Here is a 9387-nt window from a genome sequence, read left to right on the forward strand (position 1 = left end):
TAGCCTACTGCTGCGATAGACCTGGAAGTTCAGTCTGCAGATATTGGCCTAGAGTTTGGAGCCAAAGGGTCCTGCTCAGTGTTGATTTTTACTCGGGTTTTGGGGGTCTGAAACAAATTCCGGTGCTCACTTTCCTCTCCTTTCCCCATGCAAAGAGTATCTCTCTACATGTTGTGCTGCCCGGAGTTGGAGGAGAAGCAATGTGGGCAAGGTAAAACTGTCCTTCCTACCCTCTTCAATGTGTCTTTTAAAAAATGTCTCTGTGACACCTGGGTGCTATAATCTCTCACCTTGTTTCCTTAGCTTTTTGAAGGTTTTTTGGGCATGGATAGTTGTTCGAATTGATGTTTCTATGGCAGGAGGAGTGCAGGAGAGTCCTATTCTGCCGTCTTGCTGATGTCCCTTGGTGCATATCTGTATCTTAAAAATCACATTTTTCTGACTCTTGAATGTTTACTAACATTTTTTGCTTTATATCAAACATTATGAATAAAAGAACCATAGAATCCGAGTATGATGTTATCTTCTAATATGGATGATTTGATCTTTCCTCTGGCAGAGTCTGATACCCTCAATCTAATAAAGAATTGAGCTGGAATAAGAGCAAATTGATGTCTAGTAAAACTCAGTCTACTTTTGTTGTTTGTCAATGAATATTTAATAATACGGTTTACAACATATGCTTATCTAATATATAATTTTATGTCACTGCAGCAAAAGAAAACATCTTGTTCACTGGATAAAAAAGGCCTGCTTTATATGTGTTCAATTCAGTGCAATTAAAAAATACTGTGATTATCATTTCATAGCTTCAGAATTTGAATAGGTGCCGTGTTCTTTCCTTTTTCATATGGGAAAAATTCCCGTTTTTAAAACTAACGTTTCTTGAAAGTCAAAACTACAGTTCTGAGCAAGAACCTTGGGAAGAAGGAGCAACACATGAGCAAATGCTTGGACTCTGAGTTGGGCCCTGGACTTGTATTTAATCAGGACTTCTGCCATTGCCACTGCTACTGCACCAGCACCTGGAACTCACAGCCATCATCAATAGCTTTTTTTGACAGCCCTCAAGCCATCTCTTACAGCATCTTTGATTTGAGTGTGTGTATACTTATTTGGTCCTTTGACCAATAATGTGACAGAGCTAGGATAGTTATATTTCTCAATAAAGGTGAATTTTTCCTCTCCCAATGTATATTCACAGAGAAGTCCTGCATATCCTACACAGTCAGGATTTAGGTCATCAAAAGAATTAGAGTCACCCCATCACAAGACAAGAGACAGCCTCTCTATATTTCTCCTTTTAGCTCTGTGCAGAACTACTATGCCTTCTTTTTCAAGAGCACCTAAGAAAAAGAGGTCAATTCCATTTTGATAAATAATAACAAATCCTTTATCTGAATCACCACAAACTTTTTCAGTTCTATTATTTTTAAACTCTATATCCAATGAATTTTCTTTCGGCTTCTACTAGTTTTTCTCTGTCTTCCTGACTCTTATAAAAAAAAATCCAGAAGATAGTCCATACTTACACCAAAAAAACAAAATTCTTTTATTAGATTCACATTAAATTTGTGAATGTGAATTTTGATTTTACCAGAACATATTTGTTTTTGGGGGTTTTTGTTTTAGGTTTGGGGTACATGTGACCATTTGTTACATAGGTAAACACATGTCATGGGGGTTTGTTGTACATATTATTTCATCACCCAGGTATTAGGCCTGGTACCCAATAGTTATCTTTCCTGCTCCTCTCCCTCCCTCCCACCCTCCCCCTCAAGTAGATCCCAGTGTCTGTTGTTTCCTTGTTTGTGTTCTTAAGTTATTATTTAGCTCCCATTTATAAGTGAGAACATGTAGTATTTGGTTTTCTGTTCCTGCATTACTTTGCTCAGGATAATAGCCTCCAGCTCCATCCATGTTCCCACAAAATACATAATCTCATTCTTTTCATGGCTGCATAGTATTCCATTGTATGTATGTACATTTTCTTTATCTGATCTGTCTTTGATGGGCATTTAGGTTGATTTCCGTGTCTTTACTATTGTGAATAGAGCTGCAATGAACATTTGCATGCATGTGTCTTTATGGCATAATGATTTATATTCCTCTGAGTATATGCCCAGTAATGGGATTGCTGGGTTGAATGGTAGCTTTGCTTTTAGCTCTTTGAGGAATTGCCATACTGCTTTCCACAATTATCGAACTAACTTACACTCCCACCAACAGTGTATAAGTGCTCTCTTCATCACAACCTCACCAGCATCTGCTTTTTTTCCCACGTTTTAATAGTAGCCCTTCTGACTGATTTTTTTTTTTTTTTTTTTTTTTTTTTTTTTTTTTTTTTTCTTTTTTTTTCTTTTATTGTAATTATTATTATTATTATTATTATACTTTAGGTTTTATGGTACATGTGCCCAATGTGCAGGTAAGTTACATATGTATACATGTGCCATGCTGATTTAAGATGGTATCTCATTGTGGTTTTCATTTGCATTTCTCTGTTAATCAGTGAAGTTGAGCTTTTTGTCATATAATTGTTGGCCACATGTATGTCTTTTTATGAAAAGCGTCTATTCATGACTTTGCCTACTTTTTTATGGGATTTTTTTCTTGTAAATTTGTTCAAGTTCCTTATAAATGCTGGATATTAGACCTTGGTCAGATGCACAGTTTGTGAAAATTTTCTCCCATTCTGTAGGTTGTCTGTTCACTTTGTTGATAGTTTCTTTTGCTTTTATTGCAATTGCTTTCAGCATCTTCATGATGAAATCTTTGCCCATGCCTACGTCCTGAATGGTATTACTTAGGTTGTCTTCCAGGGGTTTTATAGTTTTGGGTTTTACTTTTGTCTTTAATCCATCTTGAATTAGTTTTTTATATGGTACAAAAAAAGGGGTCCAGTTTTAATCTTCTGCATATGGTTAGCCATAAAACTACATGGTTCTGAAAGAAAGCTTAGGGGCAAAGATTTCTTAGAGAAAACACAAAAGGCAATAATCTTAAAAGGAAAAACTGATTAATTGTACATCATCAAATTTTAAGCCTTCTGCTCTTAAGGAACACCATTTAAAAATATAAAGCAAGGATTATATTCAAAGAAAAGTATGTGCATATTAATTTGTAACTTGAATGTATAAAGAACTTCTATATATTAATAATAAAATGTAAACAATTGAATAAAAATGGGTAAAAGATCTAGACAAATACATTAGTAAAGAAGATATATTAGTGGAAAATAAGCAATTAAAAGGTGTTCAGTGTCATTAGTCATCAGGGAAATTCCAATTAAAGCCACAATGAGCTATCACAAAACACATTATAATGGCTAAAATTAAAACAACAAGCATATGAATTACTATATATATTCTTTGAGATGGAGTCTTGTTCTATAGCCTAGGCTGGAGTGCAATGGCACGATCTTGGCTTACTACAACCTCTGCCTCCCGGGTTCAGGCAATTCTCCCGCCTCAGCCTCTCGAGTAGCTGGGATTATAAGCATGCACCATCATGCCCGGCTAATTTTTGTAGAGATGGAGTTTCACCATATTGGCCAGGCTGGTCTTGAACTCCTGACCTCAGGTGATCCACCTGCCTTGGCATCCCAAAGTGCTGGGATTATAGGCGTGAGCCACCATGCCTGGCCAAATTCGTAATATACGTAATAACATAGGCCAATTTCAAAATGTTATTTTGTGTGAAAAAATTTTATATAAAATATTGCATTCTCAATGATTCTATTTATATTAAGTCCATGAATATGCAAAGCTAATTAATGATAGTAGCAATCAGAACTATGGTGTGATGTTGTGTGGGCTGTGGGAGCTGACTAAAACGACCATGAGGAAAAATTCTGCAAATTGGGAAGATATTCTTTATCTGGATTGAGGTGCTGATTACACTATTGTACATCTTTATCAAAACTTATCATATTGTATGTTTAAAACATTAATAGTTCACCCAAATTTTAAAAAAATATGATTTATGATTGGCTATAAAATCTCTGCTGTCTTGATTTATCATTAACTGTGAAAATATGATTTGTCTCTCAAATTAATGAATATTTTCGAGCCAGAAGTAAAAGCCTCAGAAATAAAAAAAATCTTACAACCATTACTTTTCAGATGAGGAAACTAAACTACAGATAAGTGGTTTTTTAGTGACTTTCCCAAAGTCACTAAAAAATAAAAAGGCAGTATTCAAAGGTGGGGAGAAAAGAAGCTTCTCATTCTAATCCAAATACCTTTTAGAATACATCATAGCATACTTATCAAAAATAATTTAACATATTCAGGCTAAATTTATAAAACCATTTGAAAAGGTAAAATAAAATATCGTGGGTAAATTTGAGCAAGAATCACAGCCTTATTAAATAACAAAATGGAATCCAGATATCAATTCTTAGTATTTAAGCGTCATAGTTTAGTCTAAAACTACACTTCCATGATTTTTTAGAAGTTAAACAATATCATGAAGTGATCATATTGCCTGCAATTCTCAATTAGAATTTATAAATTTGGAGTTGAAAAGAGTTTTATGCTACATATGATAATGCACTATACTCATTCAGCCCTTATTGGATGACTCATATGTGGCAGCACAGTCCTGGATTATTTTTTGGATGGAAAGTTGAGTACTGAGGCATTGCTTAGGATCACTTTAACTGGTTTACCTTTCCTATCCACTTAATTCTAAGTTAGCATTATAGATAATTTAATTTTGTAGCTTATTTTTAAAAGATTATAGTAGTTTTGGAGTAAATCATGAAACCTAGATACCAAGAACTGATGTTAGGAATACATTTTGTTGTCAGATAGAGTTGTGAGTCTGTCTCAATTATTTTATTCCACCTTTAAATTACTTTATAATTTTAGCTTAGATTTTTGGATAAATAGACTATGATGAAAACATTAAAACTGTTGAGTATTGAGGCTCCAAATAAATCAAATTCCCTGTACAATTAGTGATTCTCTCTTTGTGATGTGTAACTGGATAAGAATAACAAGTTTCTCAGATAATAAACAGATTGAGGGTCTGATCCCTGTCTCTCTCACTGATAACTTATTCTGAGATGACTAATAGGGATGAGGCCAAAGATAAGGATTTTAGTCTGCTATTTTAGCTACAGCGTTCCAATCGGTAGTAACTTCCAGAGTGGCAATCACAACTGCTCTCTGTAGGGTCAGCCACTAGATGCTCTAAGCAGTGTCCTTCTGGGATATTGCTTCTGGGCAACATCGTCTTTATTATGTCAGCGGTTGGACAACTCCGAATGATGCTCTTGCTCAGCCTCAGCACCACCTCTAGAGGTCGCTTCCCAACTGGGTGCATGCTGATCCCCCTGGAATAGCGGCTTTCAAACTTTATCCTGAGAGAATACACTTTATATTCTGACCCAGTGAACATGACGTGCATGTATAAAATCAAAACAAACATCACAAGATAATACCCTTATTACATGTGATGGTGTATTTCGTTTAATTCTTAAATGAGAATCATAACAACCTGAATTGGTTTCATGATCAATAATGGTTAACAACATGCTGTCTGTAAAACACTGGTCTAGAGGTAGTAATTATACAGGAGGATTAACCTCAATAAAAGATTTTTTAAAAGAATTTCGACAAATTTCAGGTTTAGAGAAGTGATTGATTTCCAACATTTTGAACATGAAGAATATACACATACATGGAACCTAATCAGGGCTTCTTTTAACAGAGAAGGTAGAAAATAACACAGTTAAGAATTATATACTAATGCCTTCTTCATCATCAGTGGGTACTTTTGGTAACATTTTGTTTATTTCAGCATACATCTTCATATTATTGCTTCATCCCCAAACTATTTACTTCTTGTGTTGATATATAAAACATGGCTAGTCCAGGTACAGTGGCTCACACCTGTAATCCCAGCATTTTGGGAGGCCAAGGTGGGCAGATCATTTGAGGTCAGCAGTTCGAGACCAGCCTGGCCAACATGATGAAACACCGTCTATAATAAAAATATAAAAATTAGCTGGGCATAGTGGTGCATGCCTGTAATCGCAGCTGCTCAGGAGGCTGAGGCAGGAGAATTGTCTGAACCTTGGAGGTGGAGGTTGCAGTGAGCCAAGATTGTATCACTGCACTCCAGCCTGAACAACAGAGCAAGACTACATAAAAAAAATTCTTTTTAATTTTCTCTTATAATGAAAATGTAGTTTAATTTAGTATTTTGGAATTACACACTTCTAAGGGTGATGGTTCCAAATAAATGCACATGCACACACACACACACACACACACACACCTCAGCTTTGTCCTGTCTTGGGCCACTGCCATCTGATCTCAGCTCCCTAGTTTGACACACTGTTGTCACTTCTACCCAAAGGTTAGGTCTAGGGTTAGAACATGATGTCAAAATCCCAGTGGAGAAAAGCACCCATGAAAAGTCCCTGGGGAAAGCAACATGCTGAAGTCTGACATGTTATCTTTCATTAAGTTCAACAAAGGAAGAGTTTCCTCCAGTATCAGAACAGATATTGGCCTTTAAATGAGCAACCCGAGAAGTCACTGGCTTTGTATTGGGCCAGCTGTATGAAAAACATGAAAACTTAGAAACTAGATTCACAGCAGCACAGTGAGATGCATGTGCTATGAAACACAGAGCCATATCTCCCAGCTCACTCCAGAGCCTATGATCACTGGAAGGACTGACAGATGGAATCATTTGCTATATCTGTTAGAATTGTGTTTGCCTGCAACTAACCACAAAGGCAACAGAAAACAAAAAGATTCCAAAGGGTTAAGCAAATAGGGATTGATTTTATCTATGTAATAAGAAGAGCATATACAGGCACTCCACCGCTGGCTTTGGGGCTCAACCATGCCACCAAAGACCCATCTCTATCTCTTTATCTGACCACCCTTGTCATTAGCATATTGGCCTTTGTCCACATTCTTAGAGGCCTGTTGGTCCCAAGATGACTACTTAGGCCTCATGTTCACATCTTAGATGGAAAATGGGGAAGGGCAAGTAAGCTTAAAGAAAAGTCTCCCAGAGAGACTATGAAGGCTGCCCTCCCTAGAGACTTTTACAGACATCTTATTGTCAGAACATGGCCATTCCCTTGCTGCTAGTGAAATCAAGTGCTTTCAGTGAGGCATAGTGGTGTCCTGCGCTCTGAGAAGGGAAATGAAAACTGACAAATAATTCTCTCTCTCTCTCTCTCTCTCGTCTCTTGTGTGTATGTATGTGTCTGTTGTTCTTTCTCGTCTCTCAATTTTTTTTTCTGAGCACATATAGTTAAGTTTTGGAAAATCAACTGTATGTATGACATAATCCCACTATACCTCACTCATGGATTAATTTATAGATATATGAGAGAAGGACTGGGAAGGGAATTAAAATTTGCTAAGTATCTAAAATGGGCTAAACAAATTGTTAGGCCTTTTTTTATATGTGTGTGTGTGTGCATATATAGATAGATGTAGGTGGTATAGATATAGTCTGTGGTGTGTATATACCTTTCTCATAGGTTTTTATAAGACATATATATACACACACACACACACGCATATATATCTTACAGACACACACCAAAATATACAAAAACCTATGACGAAGGCATAATTATGCCTATGCTACATACTGAGAAAATGATACTCAGATTAAGAAAGTTGCTTGCAGCCTCTTAGCTAGAGAGTGGCAAAAGTAGAGTCAAGATTTAGACATAATTCTGTCTGTAATCCATACTGCTTTAAAACTAGAAGATAGAAGAGGCAAGAGAAGATATGCATGCAGTGTTTTGCAGTCTGGACAAAATTTTAAATCGATCATAACTGAGGCATTCAAGTCACTAAGACAATATACTTAGCCAGAAAATAGCCTCCTGTGCCCAATAGTTCATATGCAAGTTTTGAGTATCTTCCAAGCCCAGTTCTAATGTGACAGGGGCTTGGATGACTTGTTGCCAAGAAAGCAGCAGGGCTACATTTTTTATTGGACGGACTAGCTGTTCTGATGTCACTTAGGAACAGCCTGAGAGTAAATGCGTCTTCTTGCTCCTGTTTCCTGAATCCCAAATGGACATGGTTTTTGTCAGAGCCTCATGACAGGCACAGCTTTGGCACAGATCCCAGAGCCACCATGTGGCCACCACAGCCCTCAAACTTGTTCCACTTTGGCATAGTGAAAGCAGAATCTGTTCTGAATTGAAACGGGAGCTCTACATTGTTTCCCAGAGAGAGAGATGGTGGAGAGCAAATAAATAAATTTCACTGTTAACAAAATAGAGCTTGCAAATTTCATCGCTAGGGACTTTACAAACGTCTCAGATAGTTTATTTAACACAGTCTCTGGGATGATTTTTACCATACTCCGCAATGTGTAGGGCATGCACAAAATAATAGTTTTCTTTTGCATAATGTACAACTGCTTAAAGCTATGTTATCTCTGGAAAAAAATGAGACTGATCCACTGAAAAAATGCAATAAGAAATGGATTTAGCTTAAAAATGAATTGGGTTCAACACAAATATGTAAAACAACAGCTAGAATATTTACATCTCATCTCCTTTAAAAAAATAACCTGGGTGAGCTCTCACAGTCATTTGAAAAGCTAATACTGTCTTCTCATTATTATCTAGTTACTGGTATGCTGCTTCTACTACCTGTAATGATCAATTTGTGTGGTAGCATCATACACTGTTTATTTAAGTGACAGGGAGAATGATGATTATCTTTCTTCCTTGTAGTTAATGCTCATTGAGACTAATTCTTTTTGAAGAAGTTGAGAACTGAGCTATGAAGGAGAGAAACTGCATTATTTTCTGAAGGACTGGAGAATATCTGCATTCAAAGCCAAATAGGGCACTTTGCATTAGTGGCCATAATAGGAAGTTGGAATGACAAATTAGAGGTGACCATTAGACCCCCAAACCTGCCTTTTAAGGGTCTGAAAATCAGATGGATAAATAGAGAGGCATTGATCATGAATGTTCCCATGCAGATCAGAAATAAAGGAAAAGCTAGGAATTTTTTTCTTGATATTCCATGAACATGCCATTTTATTCTGCGTTCCTCTGAGTGAAAATGAAGGAAAGAAGAATTCTTTACAGAGCCCCTACTTAGTGTTTTTCAAGGCACTTTACATACTTTTCTTTATCCCCATAGGAGATAGGTATTATTACTTCCATTTAACAGAAAAGGAAACTGAAGTTATAAGTAGCAAAAAAACTTAATACATGGTTTCAAGATTTAAAAAATAGCAGAGTTTAAATACAAACACAGATTAGACTAGTTCCAGAGCCGTTTTCTCTCCTCTATATCATGCTCCTAGATAGGGAAAAAGAGACTCATTAATTTCCTCATTAGAACCAATTGTAAGAGATGGATAGCAATATTCCTA

General features: G+C 36.4%; 1 pseudogene; it reads right to left on the minus strand.

The window, feature by feature from the left end:
* Positions 1 to 846: 846 nt before the first annotated feature.
* LOC129008737 (T-complex protein 1 subunit zeta-like) lies at positions 847 to 5406 on the minus strand (annotated as a pseudogene).
* Positions 5407 to 9387: the final 3981 nt, after the last annotated feature.

The sequence above is a fragment of the Pongo pygmaeus genome, chromosome 9 (genome assembly GCF_028885625.2).
Source record: "Pongo pygmaeus isolate AG05252 chromosome 9, NHGRI_mPonPyg2-v2.0_pri, whole genome shotgun sequence".
Lineage (NCBI taxonomy): Eukaryota > Metazoa > Chordata > Mammalia > Primates > Hominidae > Pongo > Pongo pygmaeus.